The sequence below is a fragment of the Ochotona princeps genome, chromosome 19, assembly GCF_030435755.1.
Source record: "Ochotona princeps isolate mOchPri1 chromosome 19, mOchPri1.hap1, whole genome shotgun sequence".
NCBI lineage: Eukaryota > Metazoa > Chordata > Mammalia > Lagomorpha > Ochotonidae > Ochotona > Ochotona princeps.
Window position 1 is genome coordinate 41,788,698 of NC_080850.1, and position 13,916 is coordinate 41,802,613.

Below are 13,916 nucleotides of genomic sequence, written 5' to 3' on the forward strand. Positions count from 1 at the left end.
GTTTCAAATATGCAATAGAAATCTGCCTCTTGAGAAGACTTTACATTGAATCTGGCTCTGCAGAGGAATATCCTTTGCCATTACCCATTTTCTGTTGCATAAACCTTGATTTTTAGGTACAGTCCACATTGGGCTACTTTTTTTCCAAAAGTTATGTATCAGTTTTTAACTCACTATGTGTTTCCTAAAGGAATTATTTAAAGGTGGTGTGCCAAATCCCAGGTTAGCTCACAGAGCTTCTACGACATGGAACTCCTCTTCTTGGGTCCCAGGGTCATCTGTAGCCAAGAGGAAACAGAAGGGATGAAAATGAGGATATAGGGGTGGCCTTAGGCACAAGTCAGAGAACAGCATGGGGCTGGTCTTCTCCATCTTCTTTCTTTACATCCTCCCCTTCATGTTCACACACTGGGACCCAAGCTGTTAGAAACATCCACCCACTGCTTCCACTGCCCATGTCAGCCAGCCCTCCAGTCCTTCAAGGTGCACAATACTCCCAGGCCTGTGAATCTCCCAACAGAGTAACTAATACAGACAGAAGGAAAGTTGTAGCTTGAGGCACCTGCCTTCCCACATCAGAGTGCTGGGGTTCGAGCCCCAGACCTACTCATGATTCTGCCCTGTGCTAATGAGCACCCCACAGGCAACAGGTAGTTGGGTCCCTGCCGTATCCACACAGGAGACATGGATTGAGTTCAGTATGGCCCAGCCTTAGCCTGTGTAAGTTCCTGGGGAGTGCACCAACAAAAGACAGATACGTCTCCATCTGTCTTGCCATTCTCATTCTCTCTCTCTCTTTCTCTGTCTCTCCTTTTCAAATAAAATGAAAATAAATTCCTAACAGCTCAGTTCTTGGCACTCTGCTGATAATTTCTTGGATCAATGTTTTTAAGCTTGTTGATCTTGGCCCAACTTCCTTACTTCTTGCCTTCTGAGCCCAGGTTCTCTAAGCATCCCAGCAGTTTCTACATATAGATGTGTTCTGGTCCTAGGCAGCTAGTTCAAGGTCACAAGCTCAGAAGCCACTCCCCCATCACCATCTAGGTGTTCCCTCCTGCCCACCTGATTATGCTCACCTATCATCACTTGAAACCTGAGAAAGAGCGGCACTGCATCCCATCAAGGCCCATGACAGGGAGGGGCCTGCTGTTTCTTGGTCACATGCTTCTGCTCTGGCACTCTGACTCTTGGCCTACACAGTATCTGCTTGCTCTCTGGCTTCCCGCAGACAGACTCTGAGGACAGGTATCCGCTGAGCATGGACCCTGTGTGTCTGCAGTCCTCCCCGTCTGTTCACTGCTTGGGGGGGACAGTGAAGATGTTAATGCTAGGATGCTTTCTATTTCTAATTTGTGTACTTTTAAGAGTTCCAGGAGAGGTGAGGCCTGCCAGTAATGGCATGTGGACAGAGAAGCCAGGGCAAGGAGAATAGTGTGTAGCTTTGTAAGTGTGCCTAGGTTGTTCACTCCATGTCTCTTAGGATAGCTCACATTGCTGGGGAAGGTCTTCAGTTTAATGGATGGACTTGATGATAATGACCATTTGTTTCTCTTGGGGTTTTAATTCACTCAATTGCTATATGGACTTGTGGTTTGCTATTTCTAGTGGGCCCTGTTATCACAAGCTTGGTTAATAAAGATTCCTTAATAATCCCTAGACTTATCTGGCATGATCTCACTTGCACCCTGCAACAGATGCTTGGAACATCAGCCAAGGGTAGAAGCTAATGGTAAGACAGGTCTGACCACTCCACCACCTTTGAGGAGGCTGGGAGTTTGGGACAGTCTCTGCTGAGTTCAGATGACCTGTGATTAAGTAGCATTCTTCTCGTAAAAAGGATTTCTAAGCATGTCATTTGTGGTTACATCTCCCCGCCAGTGTTTGTTATTTTTTGAAACCTTTGTTCTCTTTTCAGCCACCTCCTTTCAGAAGTCTCAGATGGTGAAGGTTAGTGCCCCACATTATGAACAAAGAAACTAGACTCACAGGGCGATCTAGCTGGTAAGAAACAGAGCTAAAATTCTAAGTGAAAGCTACCTCCCACCAGATCCTGAGCCCTGAAACACAGTACACAACTTCCCAATGACTCAGCTACTCCAGAATCAGAGCTATGGAGAAATCCATGAGACCAAGTCCAGTTCATTCGCTTCTCAAATGCAAGTGTCACTCACGTATTGACTCAGCCCATGTTTTTACTGAGGTCCCTCCAGAGAAATACAGCTAACAGGTATGTCTTTTAACACACACACACACACACACACACACACACACACACACACACACAGAGCCATACATACATAGAAAGGGTGACCATGTGTATATGTTCACATGTAAAGCGAGAGGTGAGAAATTTGGTTCACATAATTAGTCTATGATTCTGGAGGCTTGGCAAGTCCAAAATCTGATTGTATAAGCAGAGGCAGGAGGGAAGCATTGCAGTTCAAGTGCAAAGGCCATTTCTTATTCTTCAGCAGAGGTCAGTGTAGAAGGGTACTTCTCAAAGTTTATTTTAAAATGAGATGAATGTTATTGTGGTGCACAAAGTTTTGAACTGATAAAATACAAAGATTCTCCAAAAGTTTATACATAACCCATGTCACAAAAAAAAACTATAATGGCCTTGAATTTTTTTCACCAAAATAAGCTTCTCTTTGGATTCCAGTTCATGAGTCTTCGAGAGCACCCACATGCATTGCATCAATGCATTCACTGATTGGATAAGGCCCCCTCACCTTCTGGGGGATAGTGTGCTTTACTCAAATTCCATAGATTTCAGTTGCAGTCTCATCCATAAAATACCTTGTGACCTTGACTGATCTTAGAAGCTATGCATGGTCAAGCCTTGCTAGTGTTCACATGGGAGATCTCCTGGCACTCTGGAACACCCGCTTAGGCACAACCTGAAATGCTGGCATCCCATGGAGGCACCAATTCAAATTTCAGCTCCTCCACCTCTGATTCAGAGCCCTACTAACGTGCCCCAAGAGCAGCACAAGATGGCTCCAGTACCTGGGTGTCTGCCACCCACATGGGAGACACAGATGGAGTTCCAGACTCCTGGTTATGAGCTAGCCCAGCCTAGGTCACGGCAGCCATCTACCAACTGAACAAGCAGATACAAGATATCCTCCTGCCTGTCCTACTCTAACTCCACCTTCCAAATAGTTTTAAAACCCACACCCCATGGAAGTATCCAGAAAAATATTTTGACCAAGTGGGGCCGACATCTTAGCACAGCAGGTCAGGCTGCTATTTGTGATGCGTTGGTTCGAGCTTTCTGTAAATGCTCTGGCTTCCTGCAAATGCTCTCGGGAAGGCAGGAGATGACAGCTCAGGTTCTGAGCTCCCAAAGACCCCATGTAGAAGTCTCAAATGGACTTTCACGCTCTGGACTTCGGCTTGGCCCGCTCCCGCTCGCTCTGCTTTTCAAACACATAAATCAATCTTCAAGGCTTATACATGGTGTCAAAAGTTTGACAGAATACCCAGGCCCCATGGTCCAGCCAATTTGATCATATAACTCACCATGAACCTTCACTGTAGTACAGCATCTACACCTCAGAGATCGCAAACTCTTAATTCCCTGATGTGAATTCACTGTTCTCAGCAGCTCAGGTCAGAATGCCACATCTCACCCAGCTCTCTGGTCACCGGAATGCAGGTAGGGCACTAAGTAGTTCTTAGTTGAATCTCTTGGGGGACAGTGACGTTTGGCCATATCCTCAACTATCCTCACTCACTAAGCCTCCTGCCTGTCCACAAGGGCTGGAGCCAGGACACACTCTCCGTTTTCCTCCAAGGGCAAAGAGGCAAATGCTTTGGTTAATTGGTGTGCTCAGGTCTCTTTGCCCAGTAGGTTAGGGTTTCCTGCTGAAGCGGCAGATACAGTTGAGACTGGTGCCACCCCCCTCAGCAGCAGCCAACCTTTGATCCGGACTCCAGTTTGTAATTTGACCCATTCAAATTGCTTCCCTGTAATAGTGAAGCTAGACAAAACCAAATCAACCCATTTATCTTAATGGGCTTTTTCTCCTCTTTTTTTTTCAGATTTGCCAATCTTTTGTTAAGAAGAAACGGGAATCTGTGTATCTGATGGCTGTGAAATACCATCTGGTGTTTAATGTTATTGTGCGCTGTGCTGAATCATATCTTGAAAGTTCAACAGCCATTCAGTCACAGCTACCATTCAATATATGGTGTCATTATCAGAGATTTGGATTTACAAAATGCTATCTGGAAACAAAACCCACTCAGAGGCCCTTCTCCTCTGGGCTGGCCCTGCTGCCCAGGATGGCCCAGTCCAGGGTGAAGGATTTCCCTGCCATTTTTTTTTAAACATTTTTAATTTTTTTATTGGAAAGTCAGATATACAGAAAGGAGGAGAGAGAAGAAGATCTTTCATCCACTGATTCACTCCCCAAGTGGCAGCAACAGCCAGAGCTGAGCCAATCCGAAGCCAGATGCCAGGAGACTTTTCCAGGTCTCCCACACATGGGTGCAGTGTCCCAAGGCTTTGGACCATCCTCAATTGCTTTTCCAGGCCACAAGCAGAGAGCTGAATGGTAAGCAGGACCATGGTGATTAGGACTGGTGCCCATATTGGATCCTGGTGTATGCAAGGTGAGGATTTTAGCCACTAGGCTACTGCACCAGGTCCTTCCCTGACTTTTTTTTTTTTTTGTCCTTTAGAGATTCAGAATTTATCACCTTGAAAACTACCTGTTGCATTATATATTTTTTGGTGACAAAAGATACACAACAGCTTGGTTACATTTGGGTCTAAATCTGAACATACATTATTTTTAACAAATACACATCTATTAGTAGTGAGTGTAGGGATAAACAAGCTTCCTTCTAATCATGAAATCTGTGCCAAGAAAGCTGAATACTCAGCTATTGTCTCAATACTAATGGCAGGAGGGAAGCCCATCAAGGAAATAAATCTGTAGCACGTGACTTTGTTTTCGAATGTACATTCCAGAAGGAAGTGTCTGACAGATCAGAGGAAGATGTAGAGGAATACACACCCCCAGGCACCACAGGTTCACAGTAGCCTCATCGATACCTGCCCCAAACTCAGCCTTGCTGCTTTGTGAGCAACACTGTGGCTTTCTCTTTGCACTTAATAATGGTCACACTTACTTGTAGGCTACACAGCAGCACAGTGCTTTATGCCGTCACCATAAACAACCTCTCCTAAAACACGTTTGTGCTTTGCCGCCTCAGTGAACAGCTCTGTTGGAGCAAATGAGCCACCCTTGAGCGGCGTCTACAGACAGAAGATCCGCACTGGAGTTTTGTTTTCATAAACTGGACGCCTGCCAACATCCTCTGAGAAGAGGACATGCAAGGCAGCCCGTGTTTGGAATAGAGATGGAATTTAATCTCCTGGTCTCCTTTCCTCCTTCCCTTCCTCCTTCCCAGCCTTTCTCCCCTCCCCCACCCACCCACATGCAGTCTCTTCTCAGGGAATTAACTCAAGTTATCCTTAGGCATGGACGGACAAAGGATGGCGTTTTTAAAAGAGGGAGGGGGCAGCATTCACAAATGTTGGAATGCGGGACATTACAAATTCTTTTGTGGTCCTTAGTTGAAGAGAGTGGTGACTAACGAGTTTATGTTATCTATCAAAATGCTTCCATCACACTGCCAATGTGACGCAGGATTTACGGTAATGAGAAACCTGCAATCCATCCCCAGGATCTCAATCTATCAGCCCCACATTCATACAAAAGCACTAAGTGATGTATCTGGAATTATCTGAAAGCAAGATCATTTTTAAGAGATTATGCACTGCCAAAAGCGAACATTCTTAAAATATAGGAAAGGAAATGATTTCCTTGCCAACCTATTGCTCTAGCAAGCATCATACTGTGGATATCAATCTTTTCTTGGCCAATAAATAAATAACAAACACTGAGCAGAGGAAGGTCATGTGATCCGGCAAGGATTGCTGAGTGAATTTCCTGTAATTTCCTTGGCCCATCTTGGTAATACATCTGCGGAGGGTCAGAACACATTTTCATCATGAGGATTTGTCACTGCTGCACATCTTGGGGGCAACCAACCAGGACTTTGAACAAAACTCTTGTACTACCATCTGCCAGTCCATGGAATTCCAGAAAACCCAATAAAAGCTGACATCCGTTCTGAGCAGCTGGAAGACAGTGCACAAAACACCTGACGCCTGCTTCTTAGAGTAGATGATTCCATGTGAGATTTCACCAGAAGAGGAACAATGTGTTTTCAAGAGTCATTTAAATCTTGCATTCCAATGCCCTTCCACAGTGGTAATGACACACAGACCTACCACGCTCAATTATCACACGGGTGAGTGTATTTAAAAAGGAGGTGTTCCTGAAACAACATCCCTCAGTACCAGGAGGGTGAGAATTAGCTGGGAAAGATACGTGTGTCTCCTGGTAGAGCAAATATTGCACACTTCGCAGCTGGTTTACTTTCTTTAAAAATGACCAACTTAAGTGTCTATTCATAAAATTCGCAACCTCCACTACACCCTGTAATGTTCTGCTGAGTGGGCGAGAAGGAGGGGGAGGTACAGTTACAAAAGCAGACATGTTTATGTCTCCCCGGGGAATAGTCACATGTTTTGTGTACCCTAGTTGGGGGTAATGGGAGAGGGGGTGGATAAAAAAAAAAACACTGTTCTCGTACCACGAGGGCCTCTCCATCTTCTTACCTTGTCAGGGTCATTTAAGAGTCAAGCATCTGGGTGCCTGCATTTTAAGTCAGTCCAGTTTTGTATGCTTTGGAACGCAGACAAAGAGCCCTGTGGTGAACTATTTTTCTTAAGGCAGAATTTCTACCCCCAGTGTGTGGACACAAGCCTCGCGTGTTCCAGAAACAGCACAGGCCTCTGTTCCTTTCCATTTCCCTGCTGTTTTTGCTACTTCTGCCTGGGAGAGGTGCAAAGGATTGAGAAACACACTCAACAGAAAAGAATCCCAGAGGCCCGACAAGGCGAGTGGGAACAAGCCTGTGAGTGGGCATCCTGTCACACAATGGCAGATTGGCAGGGGGTGGGGGAGCCTCATGGAAACCGCAAAAACTGCCTGTGCAGCAGACGCTCCTGCCGCCCTCCTCCCGCTGCAAATGCTGAGGAAAATGCCATCGATCAAACGTTCTTAAAAGCAGTTCCCAATGATGCTGGGATAAAAAGGCTGTTATGACAACTAGGAGGTAGGAGGACCCTCTTGTCACCCAGCTGTCTGTCACACTGGGCATCACAGACTTTTTCGATTAGCAGGGGTCATCCCAAGACCAGGCTATTCAGTTGGGAGACTCTCTTCCCCTCCCCTGCCCCCAACCTACCCCCAAGTGCCCTAAGATGTAGCAAGTTGGGTCAAGGTCATGGAAGAGCACATGCCATCCCCTGTTAACGATGCTCATCTTGTCTTTGCATTTGGCCTCACTGCTCTTACTCTGACTCAACCCAAACATCCACCTCTTTGCTGGCTCAAGCTTCAGAAAAAAAGGACAGAGTATACAAAATCACTATTCCAGCTCACACCAGAGTTGCTTTTGGTCTGGCACCAACAGTACAGTGTCAACATGTGTTACCTGCTACACTGGTTCTCAGTACTGCAATGTAAATTAGGAGTGTTTTGTTTTGTTGTTTTCTTTTGTTTCGTTTTGTTTTTGCCAGCTCAGGGAGAAAGCCATAAAAATATCATTCCCTTTTTAAATGCAGGCCACTTTTTTTTCCCATTATAGTGAGAAGGAAAAAAAGAGTTTGCATATGGCTAGGTAATAATAACAGTAAAAATACACATAAGAAAACATCTTTAAGTGCTTGAAAATTTCATAGGACACAAGGCAGACACAACTTTTTAACCAAAAACCACTAGCTTTCTCCACCCATAGAGTCACAACGTGCAGAAATTAATCAGGCCATAGAAGGAACCAGAAGAATAGGGGTACACTCAAGTGTCAGCGTTCGGAGCTTTCCCGCATGCTGTCCCTGTCACTGTACACACTAAGAACTCTCTCCGTGGCCTGACTATATGGAAAAACATTCCAAGGCCAGTCACAATGACATAACCAGCCTTTAAATTCCATGCAGCATAAGGCACTGGAGGAGCAATTGGTAACACTTGTGTGCTGTTTGCACATCATAGCCTTTTTGAATTAATTTTTTTAACATTACATTAAAAGGTGAATTTCCCTAATTACTGAATTTGCTTATCGCAATATTTACTACTCTGGCAAATGCCTGACCTGGCTTCCTTCCTTACTCATTCCAACCTAGTCCCACCCTGCTTTCAAAGCAAAAACAAAAAACAACAATAAAAAACCACCAAAATACATTCACTGGAATTGAGTGACTTTCTCAAATTTGCCAAGCTCCAATGGACATAGAACTGCAGACAAGTTTTATATTTGCTGTAGTCACCTACACTCCTTTTCTGCTATGCAAGACAAAGTTCTTACCAGCCTGGAACATTGATGGAAATTAACTGACACAGTTGGAGATGACAGCTGCTGACTCTTTTTCCACCTCTTCTTGTTGCCAGGACTTTCCATCTATTTAGTCTGTGAGCTCACTGCCTGAGTGGTTGCATAAGCCATATAAAATAACGAGATGTAAAAGGCTACAGAGCTGGGTCCCCAGGATGATGGAACTGAGACAGGAGAGATTTCTTAATTCCAAAAGTTTGGGCGGGTTTTTTTTTCTTCAGTTATTACTGTTTGTTTTTAAATACTTATGTATTTATTTGAAAAGCGTAATAACAGATAAAAGGATAAAGATATTTTCTACTCATTGATTTACTCCCCAGATGGCCACCACCATCAGGCCTGCACCAGGCTGAAGTTGGGTCCCCCACAAGCATGGCAGGAGTCCAGGTACTTGGGCCATGCTCTAGTATCTCTCCAGGTGCATTAGCTGGAAGCTGGAATGTAATGAGAGCAGCTGGGACTTGAACCAGCACTTGACTATGAAAAGACAGCCTCATAAACAGCAGCATAGTCTGATATTCCATAATACCAGCCCATACCGGATTACTTCTGATTATCAAGAAATCAAATTTGCATGCTTCTGGCTCAAATCATGCTATGCAAAGAAAATGAAATTTTTTTTCTCTCATTGCTTATACCTACAATGCCATGAGACACTTAAATAGCAGAATGATGGACTTGTGACTGTTGCTGAAACACTAAACTACTGCAATAATGTAAGGGGGGCATGGGAGGGGAGAATGAGGAGGAAGGAAATCCATATATCTACAGAACCATATCACGGAAAATAACAATGAAAAATAGCAAAAAATATAGGTGTCAACCAGTGCCTCAGAAAATATCCTTCATAGATTAGAACTTCAGAGTAAAAAGCTACCATGGTTTTGGCATGGCCCTAGAGTAACAGAGAATCAGTAAGTGAGGGGCAGATGATCTTTAAAGAAACCTTGTAGGGTCATCTACACAGCAGCATGGAGCTCTGAATTCCCTGAGAGAAGGTCGTATGATAGAAGCAGGCAAATTGTCCCACAAGAGTCCAGTGATTGGGCTCAAGACAACATAAACTGTGTTACAGGATCAGGAGCCAGAAAGTATCACAGTACAAGCTAGAGCACAAAAATGAAGCATGCTAACACGCTTAGGTGATCCATAAGCCACCAGTAAGAGAACTCTTGAAGACAAAGTCACAGGTTTACTGCCTACTATAAAAAATTCAGATCCCTAAACTCAATTTTCCTTTGTATAAGTTCACTCTTGTTCACTATATGAAAATACCTGAGGCAGCTAACTTCACTAATCTCGCCATTTTGGAAGTCCAGGTAAGATGGGGTAGCCCCACTGATTTGGCTGCTGTGAGGGAGGCAGGTGAAAATGAGCACATGTGAAAGACAGCCAGAAAGTAGAGAAAACCAGGGAACCCCAACTCAGGCTTTTAGACAATGCAGTCATGAGAATTCAGGAACTTAGACATGGACTGCCCACCAAGGGGACCCCCTCAGGGACGAGAGGATCTAAGGATTGCTGTTTAGGTCCCACTTCCTAAAGACCCCAGCAACTCAAACGGCACCACCAAGAGGAAGAGTTCTTAACACATGGGCATTTGGAGAACACTACAGCTAATATCTGAACCATTACACATTCCTATAACCCAACCCAACGTGAGCATGTGCCTCACCCGTCCTCCTTGTGTAGCCCAATAGAAATTCATTCTGACCCTGGAGGAACTGGGGCAAGTGCTGATACTCGGGCTAGAGCTTTGACTAAGCACTACAACTAGCTCTTTGTCTTTGACAGGAATTTCATGTATTCTGCCAACATCCATAAATTTTTGGCAGGGTCCCTTACTAGCTTGAAATGAGGGTAAAAATCTCAGAACATTCACTTCCTATTTAGACTGGTAACAAAAACTTCAACAAATCGAATCATTGAATGTTTAAAATATGACTTTAAAGGATCACAAGAACACACGTATTACTTTTATACATTTTCCAGTGTTCTGATCCCAGGCCACTCTATATGCATGCATGTTTTATTCTTTACTCACACGATGTCGTTTTTAAAAAACCATCTATATTTAAGCAATAATTAAAGGTTTACGCTGGTGGTCAGAGATGACCAAATGCGGTACATTCAGAACACATACACAGTTCAAAAATATATCATTACCTAAACTTAGAACACTGAAGAATGCCGATTTTCAAAGAGGCAAATTCCATCTCTCCATCTGCCACATGCAGATGAGGTCACGGACTCAGAATACATTAGCATTTCAGACCCAAGTTCAAGACAGTACTATGAAGACACTAACAGCAACAAATCCAAAACAACTACAGTGCTCATTATTTGATTATCTTTGATTGCAAACACACACTTGGGTTACCTTCTTAAGAGTATTTAAAGAGACAAAAAAAAAAGGATCAGCTGATGGCTCTTCTAAAAATCGCACAATGAGCTCACCAAGGCAAACATCCAGGGTATGTATCACAACAGCACAAACATCCAGGAAGGGAGTCAGTGTTTTTCAGCTCTCCCCAAGCACGACCATTTTAGACTAACATGTTTCCACCATCTGCCCATTCGTAAATGACTTGTAGAAACTGACATCTAAAATAACTTGATGAGGGTAATTAAACCTAAGCAGTCTTGGCTACTTTCTCAAATGTCATAATAAAAGGGTGAAATTATATACTAGACATAGTTGTTTTCCAAAGTGGGAAGCATAAAAATTGAAGGAGATGAATTATAATGGCATGACAGCAGTGTTTTTATTCGGTAGACCAATGAACGTGCTGCAGCTGAGACGTTTTCTGCCATGCTTTGCTGTCAGGAGTTGCCATCCACCCCTGCTTTAGTCCTCCTCCTCTTCCCTTACTCAGTCATTATCAAATGCACTCATCTTGTTTAAATAACACGGTCCTGAACCTCTGTTTGATGTAGGCAATGTAGGGCAGATGAAATTACAGCCAGGAGGATAGAAGAGCAGGTGAGAAAAACAGCAGAGAAAGAAAATTCACATTCAAGACTCATTACCAACAACAACAGAAAGATATTTTATGTTTAGAGCATGACAGCTGCTTCTTCTGGAAGAGGGGAAGCCAAACTGACGGTGGACACGTTCAGCTGGTAACCCTGGGGAACTGGAGACCTGGGTAGCAATTTCTAGGCTGACCACAGATTGCAGAATTCTAACATAATTCTATATTAATATTGTTCATGGGCCATTCACCAAGACTAATCTACTAAACAAATCCTCTAAACTTGGTATTTTAAAGAAAACTCAGTAAAGGGAATAACTTATTTAGGACGCATTTAGTGCTTACCTATCAAGTTCGTAAATCCATCTTTTGCAACACACACAAATGGCTGTCATGTAGGGGTGGAAAGTTTACTCAGATGATATCAAAAGAAGTTTGTTTGTCACAGTACTACATCACAGAGCTTGGCTGACTGGGATACAGAGTGAGCTTAGTACAAAAACAGAAGGAAAGCTCCAAATGTTGTGGAAACAATCGGAATCCAACTGGCCCACCTCTTTTGTTTTTGTAGGATTCATGTCTCCCAAGGACACAGACAGTTTCATACCATTTAATGAGAAGTACTTCCATCAGCCTAGAGTTAATTCCTGCCAAGCCATTTCACAAGCTTCCCCAATTTTTACCTATATGCCCTCCTTGGTTTGAACTTTCTAATTTGACAGGTACCCTTCTGGTTAGAAATAAAAATGACTTTTCTCCAACTGTGCCAAAGAAGTCCTTGCTATCTGAGATAGCTCAATCAGTTCCAGACACTGAACCCAGGACCTGGAATTAACTGGAGCAAGACATCACAGGGACCAACATTCTCCAAATTTCTCTTCACTGTGGCCTCTGAATGTCAATTTTGAAGGGTGAAATTAGCAATACCATTACCCTACATTTTCTCTGCTCTCACATTGCAGAGGAAGGTACTATCTCCCCAACTATAAGTAAAAAAGGCTAAAATTCCCTAAAATATCTGTAAGAAAGATTCTTACTGGCTGGTCCAAGTCATATGACCCTTCCTTTGGGCTAGGAACTACAAGTGACAGATGCGATGTTACCACAGAATGGAGTGGGTGGGGCCGGAAGGATCCAATGAGGGACTGTGAAGCAAGAAAACCAGCAGTTCTGAACCAACTGAGAAGAGTTGGTTTCACAGAATACAATGTGGCCTGACACACTAGACGCAACCCCAATCCGTGGTCTCTCTTGCTGTGGTTTATGTCATCTGTAATCAACTATGTTTTGAAATATTAAAAGAAAAATTTCAGAAATACATAATTTATAAATTTACAGTTTGAACTGTCAGGTAACAGATTTTCCTGTTACCCCATGCCATCCTGACTGGAAAGAAAATGGCCCCTTTGGCCAAACATACCCATGTTGTATGCACTGTCCACTCAACAGTTATTCATTAACTGTCTTGATTACCTCATGTCCATGCTTGGCTGAAAGAATGCATGATGTGAGTAGGAAAAAGAACTGTACTGTCCATGACTTCAGGCATCCACTCGGAGATCTTGCTCTATCCCCGTGGATAAGCAGGACCACCACTGTACAGGTGCTAGGAGAGAACCCTGCACGCTACATTATCTAGTATGGCAGCCGTGAGGCCAGGGAGGGTCACTCCTATCTCATCCTCTTCTCTCCTGAGCTAATTGCCAGCTGCAGGGTATTGCTCTACTCTCTTCCCACCAACCCAACAACTGATACCCACATAGAACTCACCTACTGGACACCACCAGTGAGCATCTATCTCCATTTATCAACACACTAGACACAACTGAGTAGCTGTGTGCAAAGAAACTCAATCTGGGGCTAGGTAAGCACTCCAAGTGTGAATGTCCGTGAGAACAGAACTCCAATCAGTGGAGCTTACAGCAGATTTGTCACTTTTGTAGAGAAGGTAACAGGGAAATTTTGAATCCCTTAGCTTTTGCCAAAAGCAGGAGTATTCTCTTTTGAAACACGAAGTTAGAAAGCTTTTCCCTTGCCACCCCTTTTACATCCACACTTTGAGAGTCAGATTCAAAGCTGGACTCCCGGGATTTGACCTAACAAATTGCCCCCCTCCCCCAAATGTGCAACTAAAATCAAGCAGGCTCTACTGGACAGTTCAGGAGATCTCCTCTGACCTGCCTTTACAGGGTAGCTCCTGTCAAGAGCTGAAGAGTAACAGCCCACGGTTTGACCACTAACATCAGAAATGTCAATAAGCAGATTTGCTTGCATCTGGGAACTTTCCACGTGGCCACAGCTGGAGCAGTGGACCTCTCACCTGAGATAATTTTTCCTGATGAGATTAAAAGTTTTGGGCTCGTTTCCTAAATCTAGAACTTCTCTTGCTTAAAAAAAACCCACACACATATCACAAAAGGACTCCATCCTGGATAGGCAAGCGGCCCCATAGAACAGGGTCTG